Source organism: Cupressus sempervirens, chromosome 6 (genome assembly GCF_028749045.1).
Source record: "Cupressus sempervirens isolate cs-2001-9-10 chromosome 6, ASM2874904v1, whole genome shotgun sequence".
Lineage (NCBI taxonomy): Eukaryota > Viridiplantae > Streptophyta > Pinopsida > Cupressales > Cupressaceae > Cupressus > Cupressus sempervirens.
In genome coordinates this window covers 593306467-593321865 of record NC_143123.1, presented here as the reverse complement: position 1 = coordinate 593321865, position 15399 = coordinate 593306467, and the positions used below count along the sequence as shown (strand labels likewise).

Sequence of the window (15399 nt, the reverse complement as noted above, 5' to 3'; positions counted from 1 at the left end):
GGAACATTGTAATGTAAACTAGGATTCCATTGCTCACAATACTAGGAGAAAAAGAAGATGCTACCCTTCCTCCTCCTAATTAGGCCTCAACTTCAAATGCAACACCTCATGAGCAATTAGTTGTAGATGATCAATCAAATGTTTTTTAGCAGCAAAGGCAAAGTAATGTCAAGATAGATGTGAGTGACCCTCTGGTCATTCCATCTCAACCTCTTGCAAGGATAGCTCCCAAGGCTTCTACCAAAGTGCCCTCTACTCCATACAGCATGGTAGAACAAATGAAGAAGACAAATGTGAATATTCCCATGTGGGATGTTGTTGCCACTATACCCATGCAAAAGAGGTTGCTGCAACAAGAGGTTGAGAGCATTGAACCAAAGGATCAAACACCTAGCATGGAAAGTGCCACAGGTCTAGTACAACCATCAAATAAGGAAAAAACAAGTAAAAAGGTTGAACCTCCTCCGTTCTATGTTTCTCTAATTATAGGGGTTAAACTAGTCCACAATTGCATGATTGATCCAAGGGCTAGTAGTTCAGTGATACCTAGGTGTATTGTTGATGCTTTGGAGATGAACTATGAGCCCATTGTTAAGGATGTGTTACAGTTGGATGGTAGTACTATCAAGACTGTAGGGATCTTTAGGAATGTAGAGATGACCCTACATGCATGCACTTGTTGTACTATAACTCAGGATATATCGGTTGTTGAAGTCAAGCCACATTTTTCCATTTGTCTGACAAGAGACTTCACTACCCAAATAGGCAGTTACATATCTTATGATTGGTCATATATGTTTTTTAGAACAAGATATGGAGCCAAAGCTTCAATCAGAGCAGAGCCTCTAGCCCTTCATCGTACTAAACCCTACACCCCTAATCCCATCAACATGAATTGCACTATCCTAGAAGTAGATGAGGATGAAGTAGTGAATGAACCCACCACTTCCCTAGCACGGGTACCTAATTTCCTTTTGGATGAGTGGGCTACTACATATCAATTTGATCCTATGCCAGAAACCCTTGAGACAGGTCTCAATACATATTTTATATTAGAGAAAGATGCTCTCGTTCCCAATCTTGTGGGGACTAAAGAAGATATGAGTGAGATATGGATCATATACTTTGATGGCTCAAGAAATAAAAATGGATTAGGGGCTGGTGTGATGTTGATTTCTCCTACACAAGTAAGGTATTACTTCTCATTCAGGCTCCAATTCAATTGCACTAACAATGTGGCCTAGTATGAATCTTTGATTCAGGGTCTCCTACTTGCTCAAAGAAGAGGAATTTAAGCCTTAAGTGTATATGGAGATAGTGAGTTGGTGGTTAACCAAGTGAGAAATCAGAATACCACCAAGAATGGCTTGCTTAAGTCTTATAAACATAGGGTATGGGATTTTCTTGAAGGTTTAAATGCATTTAATATTCAGAGCATCCCTAGAAAAGAAAATACACATGCTGATAGACTTGCGGCAATAGGTGCATCTTATGATGTGCCAGGGAATCTTGAGGAGAAGAAAGGGCAACAAATTAGAGTGGTAAGGCCTACCATCCCTGAATGTAACATACATTGGCAAGCATTTGAATTTGATGAACAGATTGTGAGCTTCTTGCAGAATGAAGCAGAATTTTCAGATAGAAATTAGTCAAGACTGCAGGATCAGTATGGGGACCAAATCATTAATCTCAGCTCCAACAAATTGCCTAAAGGTCTCATTACTTTAGAAAGCTTTTTTAACCCTGATGACCAAGCAAGAGGTAGAGTCATGAACTTAGCTACTGACCAAGATGATCACACTTCAGTCATGATTGCTAATGGAAAGTCCTTAAACTTGGGGAAGGTATGTTCTAAAATTGAACAAGAAAGTTTTAGTCATTTATGTCAAGAGTTTAATAATATATTTTCCTAGATGTATGATGATTTAAAGGGTTTTGACTCAAGGTTGTTTCATCATACCATAGATTTAATTGATGATGTCAAACCAGTAAGACAAAAATAGAGGCCAGTGAATCCTAAAATTGAACCCTTAATGAGAAAGGAGCTATCCAAATTGATTGAGGCCAATCTAATTTTCCCCATCAAACACTCATCATGGGTAGTGAACCTTGTCCATGTTAGGAAGAATAATGGAGAAATTAGATTATGTGTAGACTTTAGGGACCTTAACCAAGCTATCCTTAGAGATCACCATCCTCTTCCTTCAATGGAGCAAATTTTATCCAAGGCCGGTTCAAGGAGGTTTTCATTTCTTCATGGATTTTCTGGCTATAATCAAGTACTGGTCAAAGAGTCTAATAGATACAAGATTGGATTTACCACCAAGTGGGGTAACTATGCTTATTGTAAAATTCCATTTGGATTGACCAATGCAGGTGCTACATTTCAGAAGGCAATGGAGATGGCTTTCAAAAAAATGATTGAAAAGTTTGTATTAGTTTACCTTTATGATATCACAGTATATTCAAAGAATGTGGAGGATCATTTTGATCATCTTAGATAGGTATTCTCAAGGTGTAGAGAGTTTGGGGTATCCCTTAACCCAAGCAAGTGTGTCTTTGCTACTAGTAAAGGAAAATTATTAGGACACATTGTATCTAAAGATGGCTTAACCATTGATCCAAAGAGAACAAAAGCAATGCTTGCTCTTCCTCTTCCTAGACACAAGAAAGGGCTGCAAAGTTTCCTTGGTAGGATAAATTTTGTGAGAAGATTTATCCCTAATCTTTCTACCATGGTGAAACTCCTTACAGCTATGATCAAGAAAAGTATGGTCTTTGCATGGACCAAGGAAGGGAGAGAAATTTTTGAAGAGATCAAGGAAGCCATAGCCTCAGCCCCTACTCTCATTAATCCAAACTTTGAGAAGGATTTCATTCTCTATACCCTAGGTGGTGAGTCAGGTATTTCTATTGTCTTGACTCAAACAAATGATAAAAATGAGGAGCAGCCCATAGCCTTCTTTAGTGAAGGGCTTAAAGAGTATAAAGACAAGTACAATTTTGTAGAGAAGCAAGCCCTTGTAGTCATCAGAGCTTTGAAGAAATTCAGACATGTCCTATCTCACAATAAGATTCATTTGTTAGTACCTCATGCCAGTGTGAAGGATTTCCTTTTGAGCAAAGATATTAGTGAGAAAAGAGTTGGTTGGATTACAAAAGTGATGGAATATGATGTTGACATCTAGATTACCAAGCTAGTAAGGGGGAAAGGATTGTGTAAATAGATGTTATCATCTCAAGAGTTAGATGAGGAAATTGCCATGGTATTAATAGAGGAACAAGAGGCAATAAATGATAACCCAAGGAATTGGATGGATGATATGAAGAACTTATTATTAGGAAATGGGTATCCTCAAGGATTAGATAGGGCTTAAAGGAGATAGCATAGATTGCAGTCAATTCCTTATGTCATAGTTGATGGTGTTCTTTTTAGGAAAGACTTTAATGGATCCATATTAAGATGCATTGACATAGACCAAGTTGAAAGGATGATCAAAGAACTTCATGATGGTCCTAATGGTGATCACTTCTCAGCCAAAACAACTGCAATGAAGATCATGAGAGCTGGTTACTACTAGCCATCCCTATTTCATGATTATCATAAATATGTGAGGAAGTGTGAGAAATGTGCCTTCTTCTTTGGTAAACAAAAGCTTGTAGCCTTTCCTCTTCATCCCATCAATGGGGATTGGATTTCATAGGCCCTATCAACCCTCCTTCCAGTTCTCGTCACAAATGGATCTTAGCTGCTATAGATTACTTCACCAGATGGACAAAGGTAGTTGCATTGAAGGATGCCACACACTAATACATTTGGCATTGATTTGTGACAGCTAAGTGTCGCAATTGCGACGGCAATGTGTCGCCATTACGACAGTAGTAGATGTCATTGTTTTGTAGTCACAAATTATGACATCTATCCTTAGACGTCACAATTTTGATGCCTATTCATCACAATTTCACCACTCTAACCTGGTATAACTCCCATCACAATGCATGCAGATCCTGTCACAATTTCGATGTCTTCCCCACGCATTATGATGGGGTGGCATCGACATTTACCCACGGGTTCACCGAGGCAAAAGCCTTTCTAGTTCTTTCGTGGGCGTCGCACTTGCGATGACCTTGGAAAATTGTGACAGGGATGCGATAGTGCTAGCGGCATAGTAGCACTGGTGTCGATGCCACTGACCATCGCAATGTTTCCAAATGTGTCACAATTGCGATGCAAAGTCGGGAATTGTAACGGCATCGCTATGCATGTGACACACATTTCATCGTAATGCATGGGTGGACGTCGCAATTATGACGTCTGTGGTTAGCAATATGGCAGGGCCGCTATGGCGGCGATGCCAACTGCCATCGCCGCCATAGTGGCCCTACCACAAGCATGATGCATCATGGGGCATATGAATTCATACGTCCCCCAGGTGGCAGAAAACATGCATTTTTTCCAAACGATAGCAATCTCTTTTAGTGTTGTAGGTGTAAACAAGATATCCCAATAGGTAGAAAATTTTTCAAATGTCAATTTCATTTCAAAAAGTCTAGAAAAGAACACAAGTTCTAGCTAGTCATGCAGTAAATCCAGATCATCAGCAGATCATGGTGCATCATGCTTGCGACAAGGCCGCTTGCTTTGCCGCCACAATGGCCCCGCCGCAAGCATGATGCATCATGATCTGCTGATGATCTGGATTTACTGCATGACTGGCCAGAACTTGTGTTCTTTTCTAGACTTTCTGAAATGAAATTGACATTTGACAAATTTTCTACCTGTTGAGATATCTTGTTTACACCTGCAACACTATAAGAGATTGCTGCCATTTGGAAAGAATGCATGTTTTCTATCACTTGGGGGGCATATGAATCTTGTAAGTGGTTTTCCTTTGGATGTCCAATGTTCAATGACACCCTCTTCTTTAGTTTAGAGCCATTATACTGAGATTCAGACCCACCTGTTGTTTGAATGCTAGTTTTCTTATCTCGTATATAGAATAGCATGTCAGCTTTCTATGAAAGCACACTTTTCTCACTAACTGAATAGACCTAGAGTACAAAATGTCATAAGAATAACTTCAATCAGTCTAAGCAACTTCAGTATAATTAGTGTTACCATATAAAGAAAAGGTTCTACATAAAATTGTAGTTCTTTTGTGTATCCTGTTATACACAAATTATAATGAGCTTGCTCCACAAAATTAAACATGTCTTCACAACTGTAGCAAATGTATACCCGATTAGCATCTAAAGCATGCCAAATGCCTGTGGATGAATGAATAAAGTAGAAATAATGACCAGAATGTGTGCTCCATCCATCATGAACAAGAACACCATAAAGAGTGTTCTTAAAATTGCCCTCTTGTGATTGATCAATAGACAAAGAAACTAGAATATCATTCAAATGTGCAATATTTATTAAAAAACCGGTAGATATTACAAAAACTATATTATTAGATTCCACTGAAAATGTGATCCACTGGCAAATAATATTGTAAGGGCTACTTAAATGTGAACTGCTAACAAATGGTTTGAGATCCAACGTACAACCAAAGTCTACTTTTTTGTCAATTTTTCCTCCAGATCCAACTACACTGAAGTGCTTGAGATGAATTGGAAGAACATGTGGTGCTTTATCAATTTTGAGTTGTTCTAGAGCCTTCACTTTTACTTTTCATCATTCACATTGATCTCTTTTCACACCCCCATCTAACTGATCCACTGCCGTGTGATGGGATAATCCTTTCAACAAGGAATCTGCTCGAATGATCTCTAGGCTCAAATCTAAGAAAGGATCAAATTTATTTGAGCAATAAGAACATTGTGTGCACTTCACCTACAAGCTAGATTAAAGCAATTTTTAATGAATAAAATACTTTTCTAAGACTATAACCTAGATTTCCCAGCATAAAAATAATTTTGAAAGGTTTAAGTGACTCAAAAAAGCAGAAATAATGACCAGAATGTGTGCTCCTGCCATCATGAACAAGAACACCATAATCAATCATTTTCTAACATCTTTTTACCCATTGTGTACCCATTGCACATCAATGTAGTATTGCTATTTTTTTTATTCATGTTATGCACGGCAAAAGCATACAGTAAGGGTCACATCAAAGTTTTCATTGGTAAGGAGAAACCCAAAAAATTACCCACCATATTACATGGGCCTAAGGAAAGCTTTATGCTTGACCAAAGGCAAGGCACTTGTAGCTAAAAGTCAGGATGATCGAACTGGAGTGAACAATGACTTTACAGAAAACACTTTGAAAACTTGTTAAGAAAATCTATCAACCTGCAATAAGATTGTATTAAAACTAGAATTATACAGATCCATATTATTAAAACTTAAAATACCTGTCAGTATTAGGTGTTCAAAAAAGCACACGCCGGACACCTCTTGGAATGTTCAGGGCCTCCATAACCTTTGCTACAATAAGAAAGAAATCCAAATAATATTAAATCTTTTCTGAAACTCCAATTCACAAGGATGTATATTTATGTTCTAATAATCAAATACAAACAGTAAAAAACACAAAGCTGAAATGGATATGTTGCTAGTTTTTCTCCATTCATTCATAAAACAAGCTTGATACTAAAATGTAAGTGTTTTCTCTTTAAATTATATCATGCTGATCACAAATACTAATCACAGATTAGTTATCCAAAAGGGTGCAATAATGACAGAGGAGCCAAATACTAAAAGATTCAATGAAGAGTTGCAATTCTTCAAATGATATTAAAAAGGCATCAATAACCAGTCCAAGGGCATTATTCAGACAGAAGATTACTTTATATTCTATACAGACATAAGTGGTAGTAATCCACTAGACATTAGAAAGCTAGATCCCATGAGTACAATGATTAAGATCAGGAATAGTGACATATATATCACATAAGTAACAAGAGTTGCATCAAAAATTGCAACAGTACAGATCACCCATCATTGGGTCATCACCGTTACAAAGATATTATATCAAACAGAGATCAAATAAATATCCAACGTCTTTACAAACCAAATAGAATCAATCATATCACATTTCAATAAGGTAGATATCAGATACAGTGAATAACTTCAGACTAGTATGGTACATATCACTTTTACATTATGATAAATCTGTAATAGTGATTACTTGGTCTTGCAAATTGCTCTACAGAAATTCTAATGATACTTAACTATTTTGATTAGCAGTCTTCTACGGTTTAAGCCCTTACAAATATTGCAAGGACAATAACATTTTCCATCACCTTTTCTTTTCAAGTTAGACCACAATCTAGCGATTGTCTCCCTGTTTTGTTCTTCACTTATATTATCTGACATGATCGTTCTTTGCAGGAAGCAAAAATCAAGCTATGAAAACTTCGGTCTACAACTTTCACAAACTAAGAAAAACTGTCAAAATTACACAAATCTTCTTAGACCTAGCTAAATACTTTAATATTTTAAAAATACTTTCTTTGACTTTATTCCTAAGATTATTTGTAAAACGTTGACCAACCGCCTGAAGGTCTTATTTCAAGAGACCTTACAACATTAAGCCACTAAAAGCAATTTCAAAACATATAAGCTAAAAGTCTAGTTAAAATATACATTAGAATAATAAATAAAAAATTCATACCCGAGCACGCGGCTATAACTTGTGCAACGACCTTCTTGCTTAGTTGTAGAAGCTCTCCAACAATCAAATTATACAAACTACAAGGCCTAACGAAATTTTCAAAACATATAAGCTACAAGTCTAGTTAAAATATACATTAGATTAGATTCAACAATAGCAATCAATGTTATTTAGAATTATATTCAACCAACCTTAGCACTTTAAATAGCCATCTCTAAACTGGACTCCAGACACGAGGGGGCATTCGCATACTCTTCCCCTAAAGGTATCCTAAAGAACAAAAGCCACTATTCTTGAGTTTCTGAATTGCACCTCGAGATGAATGAAGCTTAAAAGGAATGAAAATTGTTTTCATACATTTAAATCAGGATGTAATATTTATTCATAAGTATATACCTTGCAAGCACTTAAAATTGTTGTTATATGTGTTGTGGGAAAAGAAGAAGTTTATACTTATGTGTATAGATGCACTTCCTGTATGCGATCTAAAGCTTGAATGTTATCAAGTGTGTCCAATGATGGGGAGAGACCTCCGTGCAAGTAGAAGATCTGCAATGAAACAAAAGAAAAGAAAATTTTCTTATAGTAAGAACAAGTTTGTTGTGTTGCACAAGGTACCAACAAAATAGTGTATAATATCTTTTTCTTTACTTGGCTTTCAATTCAGCATGAGAGCCTTTAATAGAAAAGTCAAGTTGATAACATATTTAACAAGAGCTCTAGGGCAACATAGTTCCTATGTAAGTCCAAGAAAATGTGTGAGGATTGACATAGATTTGCGTAAGTCCAAGAAGATGTGTGAGCATTGACATAGATTTTGTGAACATTTTCTATGTAATGAAGATTTTACTGCAAATGGAATGAACCTAGGGGTCGATTGGTAAACTAATTATTTGTATCAAATGGTGTAAAATTGAAACTAAAACCATTTCAACCGGCCACACCACTCATGGACTGTTCCTCCATATGTTATAATACTTTCATCATATATCACAAATATGAAATAGAATATGTAGCACACTGAAATAAAGCATTAAAAGATAGTGTCTAAATGTAATTAAATATATGGAATTGGTTATAAGAATCTATACAAATCAATCAGAATGGTTTGAAATCAGTGCATCTTACTTTAGCATTTCATGTAACACAGCCAAATCCAAAAGAAATCTCGCAGACAAACTACCTGAGATTTATAACCTTTATCTTCCAATATCCAATGGCTCCTTATAGGCGTTAATACAAAGAAGCCAACTGTCAAAAACTGTGGCAGTGATAAACATTTTGAAAAATAAAATTGTATTAGGTATAAATAAAAAATAGTGAAGAATGCTATAGACTTGTAGCCAGAAGATAACACAGTGAAAATTGATGAGCTCTTTGTTATCACCCACCTCAAAGAAATGTGCATATCAACTCCAAGTGTCAAATGTCAGCTATAAGTGCGACAATGCAAGTTTTCATCTGTGTAACTTGTTTTTATGCTACAGTCAATGCTGATACATCCTGCTTTAACATAAATAGACTAGTCACCAAACAAATTATCAAGAGACCCTATGGTCATCGTCATGATTATTTGCTAAGCCAATTTCAACATCAAATCCTCTAATATGAATATAGAAGATCATAACTAGATCCCATATGATTGTCATAGAGTGAGATCTGAAACATTGTGATTCAAAAAACATATACAATCTCTTCTAGAAACAACATCAAGTAAAATCTTGGATAGCAAAAAAATTGTTATGTATAACAGAAAGTTGTTTTTAAATAAACTTAAGCAATTTTTAATTTACCAAAGTTTTTGCTAAGCCCACATTTGCCAACTGTGTAAGGAACTTCATATGATGCTATGAGGAATGTGTTGATGAAGTCAAAAAATGTGATTTTTTGATTAATCACTAATTGCCAACATTCATGATTATGTAATTGTGAAGGACATGTCTGAATTGTATCTACTCTGATTTACAATCAATTTTCATCATATCACTGTGAAAAATGGTAGTGTGATGTTGCTTGTATTACAAAAGGGATGTTGCTTGTCAATCTTGCTGAGGGTACTAACCCCAAATCCCTATAAGGGACATTGCCTCTTGACCCTTTTAGGTGCTCCATCCCTAAACCTGTGCCAACGATCGTCCCCAAATCAACCCTTGCTAACCACCATCCCCAAATCAAGATCCTAGGTGCCACCCTTCCCAAGACTCTAAAGAAACATAAAAAAATTTGCAACTTTGTACTTAGTTTTTAGGTTGACTTCATACAAAGGAAATTGTAATTGAAAACTATCAACAATTAGTTATCATTTATGCAATGTGTAGTATGTATTGTGCAATACAATTTAATCAAATACAATATGAACATAAATAAGAAAAAATGTATCTCATAGTTTATGGAATAAGCTTTCATTTTATTTTATTTTTGTATCTCTATTCTATAAAACCATGTCTTGTTAATTTTTTCATCTTTATTTTACGTGTGTTGAAAATATGATTTTTTCTTGATTGATTCGTGATAGTTCGATAATTTCTACATCTTTTGGTTTGCCTTTTTTTTACTAAGAAGATTTTTACTACTATGGTAGATAGTAGGAAACCACTGCAAACTTTCATTTACATAAAATATAATGCCATGATCAATAATGTTACAGGCTCTTTTAAAAAGAGAGAATTACAATTAACTCTTGAAATGAGATGGCCTATTACAATTAACTTTATCAATGTGCTGGACTATTAAAATTTTGATTGGAATTACATGATATAACAATGCACTTGCAGTCTGGTCTATTGCAAATTGACCACTGTTTCCAAAAGAATATGTTGCATTTTATTCCATTACACAGAATATGATACTGCGAGCCTACATTCCCTTCCAAAAATTGCACTGTATTATGGTTATGGCACACAACTCAGGAATTTGACTTCAATTCTTTTGGCATCTTTGCTGCTCTTGTAGAAAAAAATGATATTGCAAATATATAACCATGCAACTCAAGACAAAATTGTAAACCTGCTATATTATAAAACCTATTGCAACCATACAAACTCAACAAGAGAATCATCCATAGGACAATGCAGGGTTGTTGTGCCTCCTACCAACATTCCTCAGGGTGAACTAAAGCAATAACCAACTCAGATCACCTTGAAAAAAGAAGCGACTAGGTTACCCCCAAATTTTCTCAACAATTGGGTTGCTGCCATCAAGCAAACCCATAGTTAAAGAAAGCGGTTAGACCAAACATCGATCGGAAAGCATACAAAAACACCATCAGTGACTACCGAAAAATCAAATCCTATATGGACAAATAGACATCATCCATCTATTTGCAAAAAGATGCTATAGATGAGATAGTGTGAGTCAGATATAAAGAGGAAATGTTCCACTTGGAGCCAAATTGAGAGCCAAGTAATATTTACACATTAGAAAACTAGATACAAAACATATATAAACAAGTTCCATGTTGAAATATCTATATTTCTCAACCCATGTAGTGAACATCACTCATTGCTCCTTTCAGGCTTTTTTTCAACCAAATGGCTATTTCTCTTGGGGAGACTTTACCACGTCCAAAAGGCCTCAAAACTATGCCAAGTTCTTCTAGTCTTTGCTGTTGGAGTAATTGTGCACTAAGCTCTAGCAAACCTTCAAGAGCTTCTGCTCTTTGTTGATATGATTTAAGATCTATTCCTCCTTTTACTCATTTTTGAGAATAATCAGAATCTCTATTGGAGGTTGAGGTTGTCTTAAGGTTCTAATTTGCAATATGATGGCGAGTAATAGTTGTCCCCATGGGAACTGACAGGACATCTAGGTCATTATTGTCTGCATCTAAAAATGAATTCACATTTGTTCTTCCTTGCAACAAGCTAATCACAGTTCCTCTCTCTAACTTAGCTTGATCTGTACCAATTGGAAAAGCACTGTGTCTAATTACATGAATAACATCATTGAAGGCTGGTTTCACATGAACAGAAGTAGGAGCTTTTGCATTGATCTGGATCGTGCACTTCTCCTATGTTCTATCACAGTTTGCATCATCCCTATCTGAACTTGAGCTTGATGAGGTGGACCTTTCTAAATGCAATCCATATGGGCTACTCTTTGCTCTCAAATGACAATTTTTTTCTCTAGGAATGTCTAAGCGAGTACCCTTAACACGCTATTTTGTAGCAGGCAGCAAATTTTTAGAAGGGGCTATGGAGAACTCCGCAATTCGATCAAGTCTGGGTGCATTAACTGATACATTAGGATATTGCATAGCTCGAAGCCCTAAATATTTTTTTCTATCAGAATACCACAAAGTGGCAGCTTTAGAAACATAAGGTGACTCAGTAGTTGCATCTTCTGGAGTAAGGTTTGATCTCTCAGTGAGTGCTTCAATTCTTCCAAATGAAGATGCTGATGAGCGTGAAGTTAAAGAAGATTTTCGTGGCCTAGGTGTTACATATTCATTGTTAACAGCTTTTACTTTATGTGTTCCATTCTGAGGACTGTTAGTAATGAATGTAGGCTATGAAACTAATGGCTTTGTTGGTAGGGGTAGGGAGGCCCTACAACTAGAAATACCTGGAGTTGAACCTAGTACACAAGATGGACATTGAGATTGTTTTGTGTGTGAATATTTACCATCCAATTTTGGTGTCAAGACAACTCGTGGTGAAGGTTCTCCATAGGGTAGTTGTCAAATTTATGACTCAAGTTAACATTACAGTTAAGATAACAAAAGAAAATTGTAGAAATAATAAGAATTTGGAACTTACAAATTGCCTGCCTTGAGTAAGATGTGCCTTCTTTACAGAATCTGTTTTTACTCTGGGAGTGGGAAAAACTCGATCAGGGGTCTGAGGGCTTCCAACTCCAACAATCTCTTTTTCAAGTCATTTTTTTGCATTTGCAGGAGAGCTTTTCTTATGAACCGTGGGGTGCTTTACTTCTTTATTTCTATCTACAAGACTTTCTAGATTTTCTGCAAGAAAGCTATGGCCACAATGCCTATCCAATGGAACATCCTTTGAACACAAATTTGATTCCTCTAGTTCCTATACAGCTGAATATTTATTTTAAAAAGCCTGCTTGGAATATTTTGGTAATTCCTTTCCTGTGTATGACCATGTATCTTCACTTCCAATGTTATGTGAAAGGCTATCCTGTAATGCACTATCTCTAGCATTCACATAATCACGAGGGGGCCTTACTGGACAAGTTAGATCACTATTACTAGAACCTTCTCTATCAAAACTGATGTTGCTTTCATCTATATTTTCCTGTTCAAGATGGTATCCACCCCTCAAGACCCTATCTAGGGTTAGATAGTGAACAAGGCCAAAATGTGTCCTGCCTTTAGCAATGTAAGGCTGAAAATGAGGATGCCTCAAGTTAGATACTATAGACCTTCGCAATGAGGGCCATACTTTCATAACTATGCCAGATATATAATACCATTGCATTTCTATGTAAGATACATGTAACCAAATGTACTTTTTATTACTGGCCATTTTGTGGACTTAGGGCCTTTCATTTCCAATGAAAATAATGTTCTATTATTACTTTTATACTTGAATTAATGAATATTGAGCAAGGATTTTTGAATTTTATTCATTATATGAATGTTTAAACTTGAATCTTGATCTCATGTAATGGGATACTTGAAACAATTTTCCAACTTGTATCCCAAATTTTTAATATATAGTCATAAATCTGTTGCTACCATCCTACCATAATGGGCTTCGAGAGTGAGATCTTACCACCTAAGGCTATGCAAAATAAAATAAGCTTTGATGCATTGGACTATGAGGAACAACAAATTTTCATGGATTTCGCATGTCTTTTTGTTGACAAATCCAAGCACATTGCAATGGAAGTATGGGAGGCATCAGCATGGAGCTCTCGGCATGCAATGGAAATACTTAAAAACAAGTGCCTTGTTCAAGAAATGAAAGGGAATTCATGAGAAACAATAACAGTTATAATGAGAATGCATGACCATCTTTGGGACATGGGAAGATAAATTGCAAATAGCTTGAGCCTAGTGAACCAGAATACAATTACTAAAATGAATTTATCTCATAAAGGTTGGTATTTTGCAATTTTCTTTGGTCAAATGTAGATTGCCATATTGTTGTCAAGACCATAATGTCTTATGACGTTTAAAATGGAACCTGATGTTACTGAATGTTAATGTCTTGTGATGTTACTGGAGAAGGATGTGCAAAAGACATGTAGAAGAATGCATAGAGCTCATTGGCAAGAGCCTCTCGCCAAACACAAAAAAAGCTCACCAGCCCCAATTGTTGATGTGAGGAAAACAAAGGATTCATTAAGAACTTTTTTTATGGCCTCTTTCTTCTCTGTGTGTACCAAGGTTGAAGTATCTGAAATGAAGAGTGTGAATGCAAAATATGTTGATAATTCCTCACAGTGCAAACACATTTTCCCACCATGACGTCCACTAGGGGGTGATCATGACAACTTAAAACATAAGGGAGCAACATCTTCTATCACTGTAAGATAAGCATCCAATTATGGTGCAACCGCATGGATTGTTGAAATAAAAGTAGTGGAAGAACTATAATTTGTTGGCATTTAGATTGCTCTCCTGTTCATGGGAATTAAAATTTGTTTGCTTGTAAGTTGCTTTCTAATTCAGGTGTATTCCTACTACCATACATATTTTGTGCCTATAAATTGAGAAATATACTGATTTGGGGCTAGTTTGTTTAATCAAAAAGTGTTTAAGATGGAGGAATTTAATGATCTCTAAGGTTTTCCAAGATTCTCAAATTGCCAACAAAGTAAAATTCCCATTATATAAGTAACCAGAAATTTGTCCTCCATCTTAAAGAGAATTATTGGTCACCAACTTTTAATCTCTATATTTTCAGCCTTAGGAATGAATTTGATGTTTCATTTTTCACAATTATTTGAAGAGAAGTAGTTATATAAGCTTCATTATATACCTACAAAATGTTGAGAGCAATTGTGTCCCATAGAATTATAATAGGCATTGAAATGATAGTCAACATAAAATGTAACAAAAACTTAATTTGGCCACAACAATCATCATAGGGCCGCATAGCGCAGTGGATTAGCGCATTTGACTTCGGATCAAAAGGTCGTGGGTTCGACTCCCACTATGGTCGAGTTTGTCAAAATGAATTTTATCATTTCATTTGTGACATGTTTCTCAAAGTTTGCTGCAAAATGTGAGCACTACTCTACTTTTTGTGAGTTTAAAGCTCTTCTTGTAGCATGGTCTTAGGTGACACTATCAATATGGCTCTTTCCTTATCTTTTGCAACTAGTTTTCTGAATGACTAGAGGATTGTTTTAAAATGTTTATGTTACCATATATGTGAAGGTAGTGATAGTGAAATGTATATTGATGTTTTTTCATCTATACATATTCATAGATATATGCCATATCTTAATAGAACAATTGTTTACCCTAAATGTCTACTAAAAGGCCTCTTGTTTGCCTCTTTTGCTCTGCAGTCATTAAAAGACTTGAAGGAGCTCAAACATTTGGACACTGAAATGAATGGGCATGCTTTTGATCCTAAAAAACATGGAGAACAAAGGAGTAATGGGTTTATTTGTCTTAAACCTTGTCGATGTGCGTCTCTGCTGGACCCTCTGAATGCCTCGAGTTTGCCTCAATGCCCCTCTCAATGATGTTGAAGTGATCTCCCGCGCACGCGCCTTTCCTTTCAGAAGAACCCTGTGTCACGCAATTTCATTCAAATGAGGGTTTTTGGCCATTTTTTCCCCTTATATCTTGCTG

At 36.0% G+C, this 15399-nt stretch overlaps 1 non-coding gene and 1 pseudogene across 1 annotated transcript; one reads left to right on the top strand and one right to left on the bottom strand.

The window, feature by feature from the left end:
* Positions 1-11097: 11097 nt before the first annotated feature.
* On the bottom strand, positions 11098-13114 carry LOC149553646 (uncharacterized; annotated as a pseudogene).
* Positions 13115-14684: 1570 nt separating this feature from the next.
* Positions 14685-14758, top strand: TRNAR-UCG (transfer RNA arginine (anticodon UCG)). The gene has a single exon. It is a non-coding gene; the product is annotated as a tRNA-Arg (tRNA).
* The last annotated feature ends 641 nt before the right edge of the window (positions 14759-15399 follow it).